Here is a 17,345-nt window from a genome sequence, read left to right as displayed (position 1 = left end):
GTTAATTCTGTGGGTGACCTATAGCGATTTTTTCTGGGTGCAATCCACCATCTTTGTACCCCTGACACAAAAATATAATAGTTAATCTGTCTGTTAGTTCAGTGGGTGACATATTCCCATTTTTTGTGTGAGGAACACCTGCACTGCATACCTAACAGGGAAATAAATATAGTTAATCCATCTGTTAGTTCGGTGGGTGACATATTCCCATTCTTGGTGTGAGGAACACCTGCACTGCATACCTGACAGGGGTGACATATTCCCATTCTTGGTGTGAGGAACACCTGCACTGCATACCTGACAGGGAAATAAATATAGTTAATCCATCTGTTAGTTCGGTGGGTCACATATACCCAATTTTTGTGTGAGGTACACCTGCATTGCATACGTGACAGGGAAATTATTATAGTTAATCCGTCTGTTAGTTCGGCGGGAGACATATACCCAATTTTTGTGTGAGGTACACCTGCACTGCATACCTGGCAGGGAAATAAATATAGGTAATTCATCTGTTAGTTCGGTGGGTGACATATACCCAATTTTTGTGTGTGGTACACCTGCACTGCATACGTGACAGGGAAATTAATATAGCTAATCCCTCTGTTAGTTCGGTGGATGACCTCAAAGAATGAGGAGAGCATCAAATAAGGGACCTGGCCCTGGTCGTGGTGCTGCTGGTGTTGGTTGAGCTCCTGTTGCAGGGAGAGAACGTGGTCCATCTGTGCCAGCAACACGCCCAAATGAAACCCCTTCCTCAGGTGCATGTAGGCGACAGAACGTTCAGCGTTATTTTGTAGGCCCGAATACCGGTGTACGAATGGTGAGGCCAGAACAAGTAGAGGCAGTAGTAGATTAGGTGGCTGACAGTGCCTCCAGTTCCTTCACATTGTCTCCCACCCAGTCCCCTTCTGAAAGTGCAGAGTTGGCACCTGCAGCCTATGGTGGTGGTCACACAGCGCCAGCCACACAGCAAAAGAGAGAGCAGGGTGCAAAAGCAGAGTGGCCGTCCCCTATCCAGTACGCCTGCTACTGCCCACCGCACCCAGGGACTGAGCACACCAAAGCCAGCTCCAAGGAGTTCCCTGGCGTGGCAGTTCTTCAGACAATGTGCTGACGACAAGACGCGAGTGGTTTGCACGCTGTGCAATCAGAGCCTGAAGCGAGGCATAAATGTTCTAAACCTGAGCACCACCTGCATGACCAGGCATCTAAATGCAAAGCACAAGCTGCAGTGGAGTAAACACCTCAAAAACCACGAAAGATCTCAGGCTCCTCCTGCTGCAGTCTCTGCCTCTTCCTCCCCCTCTGGAGGGACAGTGGCACCTGCCACCCCGCAAACAGAGGATGTGGCAGCAACGCCACCACCTCCGTCACCGTCACCAAACATCTCCACACTGTCACATTGAAGCGTTCAGCTGTTCATCTCCCAAACACTGGAGAGAAAGAGGAAGTACCCCCCTACCCACCCGCGATCCCTGGCCCTGAATCCCAGCATTTCAAAATTCCTGGCCTTTGAAATGATGTCATTCTGTCTGGTGGAGACGGAGACTTTTAAAAAAACCTTATGGCGGTGGCTGTCCCACAGTAAGTGGATCCCAGCCGCCACTACTTTTCCAGGCGAGCTATCCCTGCCCTGCACAACAAAGTGGCGGACAAAATTAGGTGTGCACTGCGCAAAGCCATCTTTGGCTAGGTTCACATAACCACCGACACGTGGACCAGTAGGCACGGGCAGGGCTGTTATATCTCCCTAACTGCACACTGGGTAAATGCAGTGGCAGCTGGGCCTGAGGCGGATACCAGTTTGGCGCATGGCCTTCCGCCACCAAAGATTGCGTTTCTCTTTGCCTCCTGTTGCCTCCTCCGCCTACTCCGCTTCCTCCTCTACCACATCCTCATCCGGTCAGAGTAACACCTTCACCACCAACTTCAGCACAGCCAGGGGGAAACGACAGTAGGCTGTTTTGAAACTCATCTGTTTGGGGGAAAAAACCCATACCGCGCAGGAGCTGTGGACGGGCATGGAACAACAGACTGATGAGTGGTTGGTGCCACTGAGCCTCAAGCCCAGCCTGGTGGTGTGCGTTAATGGGGAAATCTGGTAGAAGCTCTGGGCCTAGCCGGTTTGACACACATCCCTTGCCTGGCGCATGTGCTGAATTTGGTGGTGCAGAGGTTCCTGAAAAATTACCCCGATATGTCAGAGCTGCTGCAGAAAGTGCGGGCCATCTGTGCGCGCTTTTGGCGTTCTCACCCTGCTGATGCTCGCCTGTCTGCGCTGCAGCGTAACTTCGGCCTTCCCGCTCACTACCTCATATGCGACCCACAAGGTGGAACTCCACCTTGCACATGCTGGAGAGAGTTTGCGAGCAGCAGCAGACGATAGAGGAGTTTCAGCTGCAGCACGCACGGGTGAGTCGCTCTGCGGAACAGCACCACTTCACCACCAACGAGTGGGCCTCCATGCGGGACATGTGTGCCGTGTTGCACTGTTTTGAGTACTCCACCAACATGGCCAGTGCCGATGACGCCGTCCTCAGTGTTACTATCCCACTTCTATGCCTCCTTGAAAAAACACTTCGGGCGATGATGGAAGAGGATGTGGCACAGGAGGAAGAGGAAGAGGGATCCTTTCCACGGTTATCAGGCCAGTCATTCACAAGAGGCTCGGAGGGTGGGTTCCTGCACCAATAGAGGCCAGGTACACAACTGTCCAGCCAAGGCACAGTTCTGGAGGATGAGGAGGATGATGAGGAGGAGGAACCGTGTTCACAGCAGGGTGGCACCCAAAGCAGCTCATGGGCATCACTTGAGCGTGGCTGGGGGGATACAGAGGATACAGACGATATACCTCCCACAGAGGACAGCTTGTTGTTGCCTCTGGGCAGCCTGGCACACATGAGCGACTACATGCTGAAGTGCCTGCGCAACGACTGCCGAGTTGCCCACATACTAACCAGTGCTGATTACTGGGAGGGCACCCTGTTGGATCCCTGCTACAAAGACAACGTGCCATCCTTAATTCCATCACTGAAGCATGATGGGAAGATGCGCGAGTACAAGCGCACGCTGGTAGAAGTGCTGCTGATGGCATTCCCACCTGACAGCGGGGGCTCAGTGGAAGCACAAGGCGAAGGCAGAGGAGGAGGAAGAAGTGGCCAACACAGCTGGGGTACCGCCAGCACCTCAGAACATCTTAGCAGGAGGCAGCATTTCAGAAACATGGTGGAACAGTACATGTGCACACGCCTACACGTACTGACTGATGGGTCTGCCCCATTCAACTTCTGGGTCTCCAAATTAGGCACATGGCCTGAGCTTGCCCTTTACGCCTTGGAGGTGCTGGCCTGCCCTGCGGCCTGTGTATTGTCCGAATGTGTGTTTAGCACGGCAGGGGGGGTAATCACAGACAAGCGCAGCTGCCTGTCCACAGCCTATGTTCATTAAAATGAACCAGGCATGGATCCCACAGGACTTGTTTGTACCTTGTGCTGAATAGACAGGTATACCGGCCGCACCCAGCCATTGTTATACTCCAGCGCACTTTCTCTTTGCATTCTCTTTTCTATTTCCCAATGTTTTGGGGTCTTCCCAAATAAATAAAAAAAAAATTAAAGAAATAAATAAAAAAAATAAAAAAACAACAACAGTGTTGGCTACCTCCTCCACCACCGCTTCTACCTACACCGCCATGTCCACCGCCTCCTCAACCTCCTACTCCACTTTGACCTCCGCCTCCTAGTTCAAGATTATTTTTATCATTTTTAAATTTTATTTTTAAATTTTTAAATTTTATTTTTAGATTTTTTTCTATTCTATGTTATTTTATGTCATCTCCCTATCCACATTTGTTTGCAGGGCAATTGTCCTGCTCTTACACCCATTTTGCTTCCTTTTGCAGCCCTCTAGCCCTTACTATGACTATTTTACAGGCATTTTAGTGCCCCAAAGTTTGGGTCCCTATACACTTTAATAGGGTTCTGGTTCGGGGTCAAGTTCGGGTCCTGAACCCAAACTTCCAGGTGTTCGCTCATCCCTACTCTTGACAAATTAGTTAGAACCCCTCCACATGTGTAATTTAGTGCTAAAAAATACAAAAGTAAAAACCAGCATTTTTATAAACTGCATTTCCATTATTTAAATATAATTATAGGAATAAAAAAAAAAAGCATGTAATTTTATGTCTTTTGCTCAAGTGTATCACCTTGCTGGGCACCATTTTAAGGAAGCTCCCAAAGCTAGGTTCAGACCTATGGTGGGAACTATTTGCTCAACTGCCTAGGCCGCTGAACGTTTAGGAACTTGTGTTTGCACATTTGAAAGCAGGTAGCAATGCTGTACTCAACTGCTGACTGCTGTCCCCATTTATTCCCTATTGGTCTGCACAGGTCATGGGCTACATTTAGAGTCTGAGCATAGAAAGCAGTTTAGTGGTTTGAGGATGGTGGTAACCGAGCCATAACCTCACCCCCAGTCTGAACATACACTAGTAAGAACTTATTTTTTTTTACAAACATTTTTTATCATTATCAGGTGTAGCAAAGCATAAGCAATACATTTTCATTCAGTGAAAAATTCTATTTAGATAGATTTAGTTAGATACAGCACACAAAAGGTAATATAAAATACCTTTTAAAATGATATATTTAATACATTTATATTTACCTGCAGTCTGTGTTATAAAACCTGTAAATAAAAATATAATAATATTATATAATAATTTAAAAGCATCCAGAGTTAAAAGTTGAATATTAGATTACCTTTACATCTTGCATCAACATTTGAAGAATCTGAAGAACTCTTTAAAGGAGCTCACCATCAGGACAAGAAAAATGACAATTATTGGATATACCTGTTGGCAAACCTGGGTATTTTGGGTGTGCTGTAAAAAATACAGAATTGTTAATGAATATTTTTAAATAGATTCCTAGACAAACATAACAAAAAAAAACTTTCTAAATTGTGTATTGCTAGCACGTGACACTATCTTGTTTTCTATTCTGCTCCCTCTCTCTGCCACTGTGTTCACTGTTAAATATGTGCATGACTGGCTCCCTTGTGTTGGCCCTCCCTATCAATTTGAGGTGATAGATAATCTGGGTATATTGTGCCTCATGGTTTAGACGTACGATACAGAGGCTCCTACTCACCAATGCACAATCTGGTTTAATATAGCCTGCTTCACGCTGCTTGATCTCAAGTGTAACACCCGCACAGCATTGCCTTACCCTATGGAGCGATTCCTGGAGAAGACACAGTCGGATGGCCCCAGACACCACCACTTCAGAAGGGGCATGGACACACCATGCTCCCAAAGATAGCAGCTCCCCCTCCCCTGCAGCATCAGAGGGCTCAACACACACCCACTGAAACTGTGAGTTCTCCTGCTTCTGACCACACGCTGATTGCAGATGCAGTTGCTGTACTGCTTAAACCCACCCTTCAAGAGGTTGTAGATAATAAAATAAGCAAGGGGATACAATTAATTAGGCAAGATATCAGGGAGCATTCACAGCACTTACATGATGCTGAGAACAGGATCTCCTCTGTGGAAGATGATTTATTGCAAGCAAGGGGTACAATTGTAGTGATGAGCCAGCAGATAGCTAGTTTGTCAGGAAAAATTGATGATCTAGAAAACAATATTCGGAGGAATAATGTGCGTATCGTGGGGGTCCCGGACACTTATTCTACAGGGCAACTCATGGAACTATGTTCCACCACTAATCCAACACAAATGGGAATTAATAAAATGTGCTTAGTAGAACGGATCTATCGCCTAGGCCAACAGAAAAAAGATAGCAAATTTCCTAGGCCCATTATCGCACGATACCGCGATTATGCAGATAGACTGGCTATTTTACAGTCTTACAGATCTCAAAGAGAATTGCCCCTGGATGGCACAAATTTATTGATCTTTGCGGATTATTCGGCAGAAGTGTCCCGCAAGAGAAAGCTGTTTAAAAAAATATGCTCAGATCTGCATCGGCGACAAATACGGTTTCGCCTGGCTTATCCCGCCACACTGCACATAGTGAATTATCAAGGCGCACACCATATATTTACCGACCATAAGGAGGCGGAAAATTTCCTTGAGCATTGGCTTTCTGCTACAAATCAGACGCAAGGCGAAATTGAGGCATCACAGAGCCTGGAATTATCCAAGCCTCAAAGATCGCCGTGGTCACCTCACTCAACCACTTTCACTGATTTGAAGCGCAGGACAGACCGCACAGCAAAGACGCCACACACCCAACACAAGGCAAATAAAGAAGACAAAAACAAGACGAAGTCGAGATGACTTTTGTTCCAGTGCGGGAGAAATCGTTGTTTTTACTACTCTTAAGGGGTGAAGTATTATATGTTCAGCAACTCTCTACTCAACGGGTGTGGATCCACCTACAATGCAATTGTTTTTGGTGACAACCATGAGGAAAAAAGGAAGTTCACTAAAAGGACAGCTTTGTTTTTGTTTTTCTTCTTTTTTCTTTTATTACCCCAAAGCCTTGTTTTGTTGTCATTTTTTGTTTTTTCCGTTTCGGAAATTTGATAGCCTGTCACCTATGTGCAGTTTTACCGAATGATATTCCAAGCCACTCCTGGAGGCTATACTCGGCGACTTTTTGTGGGACAGCATTTATGCCGGACCCTTGCTACTCTTTGGGATCCACTTGGCCGATATGAGTGACAAGTTTTCACACTCTGTGCAATTGGTTGATGTCTGGTTCATGTTGTTCATGTATTTATTAATGCCATGGTTCGATTAATCTCGTGGAATGTTAAGGGCCTTAGGTCCCCAACTAAAAGGATGTCTGTCCTGAGACATTTAAAACGTCTGGGGGCAGACATAGCTTTATTACAAGAAACACATTTAACATCATCAGATTTTGATAGAATGAAAAAGCTGTGGGTTGGTAGAGTGATAGGTTCTCCAGCAGTGGGGAAAAATGCAGGAGTATTGATTCTTTTACATAGAAACCTACGTTGTGAGGTAGTTCACACAGAAATTGACGCAGCAGGCAAAATAGTCCAAATTAATTTAAAATCTCCTGGTACTGAGATATCTTTATATAATATTTATGCTCCAAATTCCCCTACTAACCTGTTTTTTCAGGAAGTTGCCAATTGGCTTCTCCGAGAACCCATAGTTCATAAAGTTGTTGGGGGAGATTTCAACACTGTTATGTATGTGAATGAGGATAGAACTCTGGGGCAAGCCCCTGGTGGTGGCACACCCCCTTCTCAACCAACTTCCCTACTGTCTGCTTTTGCACATTCTACTCGCTTACATGATTTCTGGAGATACTGCTTTCCTACTGAAAAGCAATACACGTTTTCCTCCCATGTCCACGCTTCCCAGTCCAGAATTGATTACTTATTCTGCTCGGAATCCCTCTTAACGTTAGTAGATAAACCGGAAATTTTAACCATTGCTCTATCAGACCATGCCCCTATTGCAGTGACTTTAAGGGAGGTCCAACCTAAAGGAGATTCCTGGTTATGGAAATTTGCCTTCAATCTGGGCAGTGATTCGGCCTTTCAGGCGGAATTAAAATCTGCGTGGCATACCTACACAGATGCAAATTTCGTTCATAAAGATAATCCTATTCTGTTCTGGGAAGTGGGGAAGGCATACATGAGAGGCAGGATTATTTCATACGTGGCCTCTAAAAAAAAGAAAACCAGGGCAGCCTATATAGAAGCCTTACAAGCTGTACGCCATGCACATGATGCTTTCCTAGCCGACCCATGTCCCGCCCACAAGCAATCTTGGCTGGCAGCCAAAGCTGCTTTTGATGCCTGGGCAGAAAAACAAGAATTGTTTCAAAGGCAATATATGGACCTGCGACTCCATAAATTTGGCAATAAGGCAGGTAAATTACTAGCAAAGCTCACCCGCCCCTACTGTAGCCAAACCTATATTCCAACTATGTACGATGTAATGGGGAACCTTGAGAACGATCCCAAAAGTATTAATAAGATCCTGGAAATGTTCTATCGGGATCTTCACAAGAGTCAGGTGATACAAACTAGTGCAGAAACTGCTTGTTTTGATGGAGTGTAGGTACCCACTCTAACTGACGAGCAGGTCCCTTAACGCTGACATTACAGAAAAGGAATTGCAAGGAGCCATCTCCTCTTTAGTAAATGGTAAGGCCCCTGGCCCTGATGGGCTGACAGCGGATTACTATAAAATACTTCAGGAAGATATTGCAGAGAATTTAGGCAATGTCTTTAAAACAATGTGGCACACAGGGACATACCTCCCCTCAGGCAAAGAGGTTTATAATAAAGTTCTGCCAAAACCTGGCAAAGATCCCCAACAGCCAGCATTCTATCGACCGATTTCACTAATAAACTTGGATGCTAAATTACTTTCCAAAATCTTGGCTGACAGACTGGCGTGTTACCTACCAAGTATTATTTCACCTACGCAGGTAGGATTTGTCAAAGAGAGATCAGCAGTTACCAACATACGTAGGGTGCTTACAGTTCTGGAATATGCTAAATGTCACCCACAATTAGACCTGGCTATAATAAGTATTGATGCTGAAAAAGCGTTTGATATCGTGCACATCCCATGGTTGTTCAAAGTGCTTAATAAAATTGGTATGAGAGGACCTTACTATGATTTATTAGGAGCCATGTATTCTGATCCCCAAGCTCGGATAAACACCCCGGGCTTCCTAACCCATACCATACCATTGGGCCGAGGCACAAGGCAAGGCTACCCTCTCTCGCCACTATTGTTTAATTTGGCAATCGAACCCCTGTTACGTTATATAGAAAACACAACCTCCCTTCACAGGATAACAGTGAATGATACAGAAATAAGGGCTGCATTTTTCGCAGATGATATCTTACTGTTCACTTCCAACCCCACAGCAGACATAAATACTATTCAACGTATATTAACCCTCTTCAGGGAAGTAGCAGGCCTGAAAATCAATTTCTCAAGGAGTGAGATGCTTCCCCTGACTAACATCAGAGACAGGCGGTGGATACCAACCTCCCCTTTAACGGTTGTCAAAGACAATAATAAATACTTGGGGATACATATAGGCAGGTCCCCCACGTCTCTATACAAACTCAACTACCCACCAATATTCCAAAAAATACGAAACGAACTAAGAATTTGGGAGAGGCTGCCACTGTCATTCTTGGGGCGATGCCACCTTGTCAAGATGGTATCTTTTCCACGTTTATTGTATCCGCTACAAACCATACCACTTCTATTGAAGCATGCTGACATAAAAGCTCTAAATGAGTTTTCCAGATTTTTATGGCTGGGAAAGAGGCCTCAGATAAAGTTACCTAAATTACAACTCCCAGTATTGGAAGGGGGCGTTAATTTCCCAAACATCAGGCTTTATAATCTAGCCTGCACTAGTCGCCATGTCATGGAATGGATCAAGTATACATCCTATTACTCCAACACAGAATTGGAAAAAGCATTAGTCCATCCTTGGCACTTAGTAGCACTTTTACATAATAAAATTTCACAACTTTCACAACACCTTAAACACAACATACTGGTAAGGGATACGATACTTACTTGGAAGGAACTCAGACGTAAACTGGAGTTACCATGTTCTTTGTCTAAATATTTACCGATTCAAGGCAACCCACAGTTACGCCAAGGTGTGGACCATAGTTGCTACTGAGTCTGGGCAGCAAAGGGCCTACGGACCATGGGTGATTTTTTCTCGCCAGATCTTCCAAGACTGGTAACATTGAGGGTGTTGGCTCGGCATTATGCCCTACCCCCTCGGGCCGCACACCCACTATATTATCTACAATTTAGGGAATTCTGTAAGGCTATACTATTGAATCTGGCTAAGGTGGTGGAAAGGGATAGATTTGATAATCTGCTGTCTGTAATACCTCCTTCCATATCATCCATTTATCCGAGATTACTAATGCTTTACTCTAAACCTCTTTCGGCTGGGCTGTCCCAAGGTTGGCAAAAAGACTTTGATATCCCGGCCCTGTATAATAAAATAGTGCAGGGATATCTTGCAGTAAGACAGGCTACTCCAAACGAACTGTGGAGAGAAACACAATTTAAGATTGTCCACAGAGCCTAAAAGGTATTCCGCCCACTTACTGAGGAACACCTCAATTCCCCGACCAGGCAAACTAAATGTCTGAGATGTGTTTGCGAAAAAGTGACACTCAAACATAACCTTTGGGAATGTACCACAATCCAATTATTGTGGACCGAGGTCTTAGGAAAGTAACGAACCTACAGTTGATAATGGAACCTCTTCTATGTGTGTTTGAGAACTGGGATGTACAGGTATGTAAACTAGCTAGGGGGACAAAAAACTGGATATCCTTGTGTTTACTGGCTGCCTGTAGGTCAATATGCTACAGTGGATTCACGCAGATCCACCCTGATTGAAACTGATAGAATCCTCAATAGGTATGTTATACTGTAGGGATTTGTTAGAGGTGGCAGACGCAGATGACAAAGCTGTGACAAAATTTTTTGATAAATGGTATGCTTATATGGAATATTCCCTAGAGCCAGCTGAATTGTGCCATGTCTTGCACCGGTATCGCTATTCCACGTGGCACAATTTACATTTCCCATAAGATCGGGACCCCCCTATGGGTAGTATGATAAGCCATTAAATGGGATCCACTTAATGCCTCGAGTGACAGGACACACCATGACATAGAGATGACATGGAAATTGAAAAAAAAATAAAGAAATAGGGTGCTAATTTACCGGAACAGAAAAGTTTCCCTTCCTCCCTCCCCCACCCCGAGTTTTGGTTGTTTTTATTTTGGTTCAATGGTTTATGAACCGGTTCTTGTACTATGTCGAACTGTTGATACTTGCCATGATTTTTGCATATTGCTGATGTTTTCTACGACCCGATCTTTGTAACACTAACCTTGAGCCTGTTATTGTTTGTTTTCTTTTACTCTGGCTTTGTACTGTTCTGATGATATCTTGGTTATAACTTTGTACATTGTCTTTTCTGTGTCTATAAATAAAGTTTATAAAAATGCCAAGTCATTTTTGACAGTAAAACACTGGAATACAGCAGCTTAACCAGTTTTGTATCTATCTCCTCCTAATGGGCCTGATTTATGAAAGCTCTCCAAGGCTGGAGAGAATACACTTTCATAAGTGAAGCTGGGTTTTTCAGAAAACATGAAATAGATTTTGAAAATCATTTGCTATTTGCTAGCAAATGTTTTGAATCCTGGATCAGATCAATTCCAGGTTTGCTGGATTGCCCAGCTTTACTGCAGAAAGTGTATTCTCTCCAGCCGTGGAGAGCTTTATTAAATCAGGGCCATAGTCTATGCCTTTTGATAAATGGGCCTCTAAGATGGCCATTTTCATTTTGGCCTTGCTTTTGTTCTCTACTTTTTACCACAAGATTTGTTAAAGAGGAAATACATGTACTTTATTATCTCTACAGTAGCAATCAGAAACTCAATTACCATGAATAGAGTAACGTATCACCACTGTTCAAGTGGTGACAGTCAACCTAAGTCGCAAAATGATGTTTAAAACAAACACCCCAGATCTCTATTGAAGCCTTTGGACAACCTCGACTTTTAAAGTGAGACAAACATGTCTGAATTTATTTGCTCTTTATAGGCAAAGATAATGTTGATAATCCTAGCTGATAGCTAATAAATGGGCTGACAGGCATAGATTTACACATGCCAGTAGGAATCAGAAGAGGCTGGACAAATAAATGCCAACAAAAAACTTTTTCCTGTGCAAGACTGGGTCAACAATCAGCAGTATAGGAAGGAGTGAAGGAGAGTATCCATTTTTTATTTACATTTTCTACAGGTATGCTTTATTTCACAGATGTTTTGTTTCAGTGGCATGTTCTGCTTATCATAGAAACAGGCATATTTTACTATTTGAGCTTCTTTTTTTAGATGTGTTACATATGTGATAAGTAATACCCTGAAGAGATGCAATGTATTACACTATCCTTGTCATTTTTATAGTAAATAAGTTATTTACTAAATGTAGGTAGGTTTTCTATCCACAGACCTCTACAAACAGAAGGTAAACTCTGTTTTCAGGCATTATTTACACAGGAACTGGAACTTTTGTTATATTAAGTCAGGGAATCAACCTTTATAGTGAACTGGTCTGACTACACCCATGATACTATAATGGGTTAAGACCACCTCAACCTATGTATATTTTAATAATTGTTTGGAACATTTTATTATATTATGAGCACATTGTGCCGCATTTTTTCTCACATGACAGATTTACACCAGGAAAAACTTCTATCTTTATGTCTACATATACCATACACAGGAACTGCTGAAACAGCTTCTGAAATGAGGACCAGTGGTATTTAGATTACATAGTGAGCTGAGGACATACTGTATCTCATTCACCCAGTATCACCACTTGGTTAAAGGAAAGCAATATAGATGAATTTTAGAAATAATAGTTCTGTGCTTTCTCACCCATAATCCTACTTTAATTATGACAGACCTTTTTGATAAAGAAATTAATACAATCAAATTACCTGTAGTCCAGTTTAGAAAGGCATTTCGGGAATCTAAAAGGATGACAATATTAATTAGTCAGTGAAATTTGTGGATATGGGAATACAAGAATAATACTCATACCGAAATAAAAATATTATCTACAATTTAGATATAACCATATGATTTAGATATAAGCATATCTAAAACATACAGTATTGGATATGCTTGGATATATGCATACCCAATACTATTTGTGTATAATTTGACATCTATTTTTACACTTTGAAAGTAAATGGTTTATTATGAATTATATGTAATACAGGTAGTCCCCGAGTTACATGCGAGATAGGGACTGTAGGTTTGTTCTTAAGTTGAATGTGTGTGTAAGTCGGAACAGGTACATTATTTTAATATATACAATTAGGACAGATGTTTGTCTCACGTATTATTAGGCAGTGTGGTGTCAGTTACTGTATAAAATCAGTCTACAGCCTAGACATTGATTTACTTCTGGAGCATACTGTGCTTTGATATGCAAAAAGAAACAACTGCAGAGTTTGTCTTGGTCATTAAAGAGTTACAAGATGTTGCAGAACAGCAAAAGACTTCTTCTGCAAGTCATGCAAACCGCAATCCCCCCCCTCATCAACCCTCTGTCCTGCACATGAACAAGCAGGGAAGCCCTGTTTGTATGTAGGAGTCATCCGTATGTCAGATGTCCTTAATTTGGGAACTACCTATAACTTGTTTATACACAGTTTAAACACTAGAAGGGTAACTGTCATTTTTAACAACCCTCAGAAGTAATCAGTCTGACACAGTAATTACATGGAATGGTAAACAACCTAAACACCTTTAGTAAATGAACACCATACAAAATGGCAATGGACCATAATAAGCATGCACAATGGGAGTGGCTGTATTAATTCAAGTCAAATAGATAGACCAGATAGAGAACAGCAGCTTGAAACTATTAAACTGAGGGGTGCATTTATAAAAATAGAGATCTGTCAAATATCTAGAAAAGTCTTGGTATTTTTTTTAACTAATGTGACTGCTCCATTTGAAAAATCAACTGACAAATTGGTCATTTTTAAGAACTTTTTTAAGAATGGTGGCACAAGTAAATGCTTCAGTAAATAGCAAGATCACCAGTTTGCTTAAGTAGGAATTGCATTGGGCAACAAACGCTACTTCCAAATTTGGTGAACAGGTAGTTCATTCAAGTAAATAGATTTTCTTTATTGCATTATCTTAGTGCACATAAAAGATTCTATCAGTATTTTTTAAACCTCATACAAAGGTACTATGGTAGTTCACCTATGTATATTATTATTATGTATAAGTGTACATAATGGTTTGCCAACCCCTAAATATAATGATCAAAAGTAATAAAGGATGAAAAGAGAAGTAGCAGTAGGGTTTTTTGTTGGCAAGTTTATATTTAAATAATTTATTTTCAAATCAAATGTTAATAGTGTTTTACATCACACGTGTAAGTAACATTGCTATTTACATTGTCCGTAAAACCCCAAGGTAGGGTTCTTTTGGACAGTTCACTAGACAGTAAACTACTCAATCGTAAATAAACCAAATATATTCCTTTAAACTCCCTGGCGGTATTCCCGAGTGTGGCTTGTGTGTGTCAGTTAATATTCAGTACCAAAAGCGGTAACCCCCGAGCCACACTCGGGGTGGAATTTTGAATGGGATGGGAAAACTTACCTGGTACCCACGTGCCTGCGGTGTCCTCCAGCGGTGCCCATGGCGTCCTCTAGCCATGCCCGCCTGGCATCTGCTTCCCGGCGTGTGAACGTTTGGGACGCAAGGCCAGGGAATGCAGATGCTGGCCTGGCATGGGACGCAGCATGCGTATGTGGAGGGGGGGATCGTGTGGTGTGGCTGGGGGCGGGACCAGGTGGGAAATTTAAAATAATAGGTATTTTTAAATGTACCGCTTTGACATTTAAAAATACTTATATATTAAGACCGCCTGGGAGGTTAACAGGTATGTGATAGACTGAATATTAGGCACTTCAGTGGTTCAATTCAATTTACCCTGATGCTTTCACCCACTGGGCTTCTTTAGGGGTGTTTTTGGACCACATGAGAACTAAGCAATAAAATAATACACAATACTAAGTATATGTTTTTAAAGATGTAAGTAAATTGAAATTATATTTGTGGAGATAGTTAGTAAAGGTAGAGAGGTATGTGTATGTTATAAAAACTGCCAATGAGAAAAGTGATATAAGTTCTTGTGGTTGAATCAAGTAGAAAAATGTGAATTCGGAGAATACCCTGGTGATAAGAGAGTTCATTCCAGTTCAGCAGCAAGAGGCTGCTTCAAACCTGTCTCCCACTTAAAATAGGTAGGAAGATGGCGTCTGAGGATCCTAGGCACATGCAGGAGTCAATCTGTTACTGCGCATGTGCAAGGATAACGTGGGAGGTGTGGTTACACAAATAGGGCTGTCCCTAGCTTCTTCGTCATCCCTGTTTATTTGAGTTGAGGCAGCACAAGTTTACTTGACCAAAAACTTACTTCAAAATGCCAAAACTTACTTCTCTCGAGGTAGAAGCCTTAGAAGCACCACTGCAGGGAGAGGAAATACAAAGAGATAGCACTCCCTTGGGCTAGGCCCCGGGCCCTGATGGGTTCTCACTAATATATTATAAGCAGTTTCAGGTGGACTTTACTTCTCCATATGGTACAGGCCTATAATCCAATATCAGAGCGAAGCACGTTTTTGCTAGACTTTGGGCCTACATCACACTGATACCAAAAAAAGGAAAATACCCAGCCAGCTGCTCCAGCTACCACCCCACATCTCTTTTAAATCAAGATTTGAAACTATTTACCTAGGTACTGAGAATGAGGTTACAGAGGGTGCTACGAAAACTGGTACAAACTGACCAGGTGGGCTTTGTCCTGATGCACGAGGCCAGAGACAACACATCCAAGGCTTTAAATTGGATTTATATAGTCCATTCCAGTACTTCTTCTCTCCAAGGACGCTGAAAATGCGAGGTTAATGAACCAAACCCTGTCATATATAGGTCTAGACCCCAACATGTTGGCGTGGATACATTCAGTGTATACCCGCACCTTAGAGTTAGGGTTAATGGGGTGATCTCAGAATAGTTTTCTATGCACAGTGGTAGCTGACAAGGATGTCCCCTATCCCCCTTCATTTTGACACTGGAACCTCCTCTGAGGGAATTAAGAGCAAACTCTTATTTAGTGGGTTTAAAGTTTGGAGAGAAAGTGCATAGGATTTTTGCCCTCATGGTTTGCTTTATCATGGTTTAGATGCATACAGGTGATTAAGATGAACATACTGCCATGTTTCCTCTACTTGTTCCAAACCCTGCCAATCTGGATACCTAAATCCTTTTTCAAGAGGATACACACATCTATTTTTCAATTCATTTGGGGTAACCAGAGATCCAGGCTAAATTGTACCTTGCTCTTCAGGACAAAGAATGTAGGAGGACTGAGAGTCCCAAATTTTCACAAATACTATGTGGCAGCCCACCTGGTCAGGGTTCTAGACTGGGTCAGAAATTCAAAGGCCAATTAATGGGTATGTTTGCAGCAGCTGGCCTGGGGACAGAGTTTAAATGCAACCCCTTGGCTAGACAACTCACTAACCACATCTCTCAAAACTCGTTTGGCCTGGGACAGGGGAAGCCCATTTTGACCATTTGATTCAAGTTGGGATGCATAGAGCCTCTGACTTTCTGAATAGGGAGAAATAGTTCCAGAAACATGAACTGGTTTATATGGGTACTCCGAAACCACGGGGTTTATGGAAAGTGAGACAGGTTGCACACATTTTCAACACTCACTCCCACCCAGTAGAGACTTTGCAAGGTCATGTATGCCTTTTGAAACTATGTATGCAGGGGCAGGCTCAGATAGACATGCCTTGTCAACCATATATGCTTTAATTAACACTCCACCTGAGGATTTTTCACCTACTTACCTCACTCCCAGGGAAACATACCTTAATATCACGTTAGACACTGAGCAGTGAAACAGAATAATCTGGTTGTCACATCACACCTCCATCTGTAGTAGATTCCAGGAACTCAACTATAAAATACTCACCAGATGGTATCGTATACCCTCTAAGTGGTCTCTGACTGGTCTCTCTAAGTGGTCTCTTTACCCAGTGGTCTCTGACTGCTGCTGGCGAAGTAAGGAGGGGAAGGGCTCCATACATAGCTCCCTCACACTTTGATTTCATAAAACATCGGTAATCAGACACTTACTCAATGTAGCCAAACTCTGCTTTGGCGGTAAAAGATTTGTCCTTCCATGGCTCAATGGTTTTCAATTATCAATGAAATAATGCTAATGGAAGCCCTCACTGTGGGTCTCCACAGTAGAGATGAAAAATTTGAGAATACTTGGTATTATTGGGAATGATTCACCAGAATATGGGCGATATGCTAGCTCCTAATCTTCACACTAATGATGACTGTTTCAAATTGCAGTATTGCTAGATAACCAATATATTTATGTGTATGTTATGTGCTTTTTTCTGTTCCTTTTTTTTTACGTTGTGATATTTTTGCAATACTAAAATGCAAAAATGAAAAAAAAATAATTATGTATGTCATCAGTATTATTTAATGTATTTTATTATATGTATAGATCAGTATTATCCTTTACAATTCAATCTTATTTATCATGATAACGTTCCCTCTAGACATTACAATATTTTATACCCTATGATATCATGATCATTATTATTTTTTTTACTTAAACTTACTAAATTTTGTACCTTCCAGGCACATCATTACTCCCTAAACATTGGTACAAATTGTTCCTAATGAACTTCCCGGCG

At 42.5% G+C, this 17,345-nt stretch overlaps 1 pseudogene; it reads right to left on the bottom strand.

Moving 5' to 3' along the window:
• LOC140329841 (scavenger receptor cysteine-rich domain-containing protein DMBT1-like) overlaps nucleotides 1–17,345 on the bottom strand; it is a 79,007-nt pseudogene that overhangs the window by 15,061 nt on the left and 46,601 nt on the right.

This window comes from Pyxicephalus adspersus, chromosome 4, assembly GCF_032062135.1.
Source record: "Pyxicephalus adspersus chromosome 4, UCB_Pads_2.0, whole genome shotgun sequence".
NCBI lineage: Eukaryota > Metazoa > Chordata > Amphibia > Anura > Pyxicephalidae > Pyxicephalus > Pyxicephalus adspersus.
Note: the sequence above shows the minus strand (reverse complement) of the source record. Positions and strands in the feature narration are given on the sequence as shown.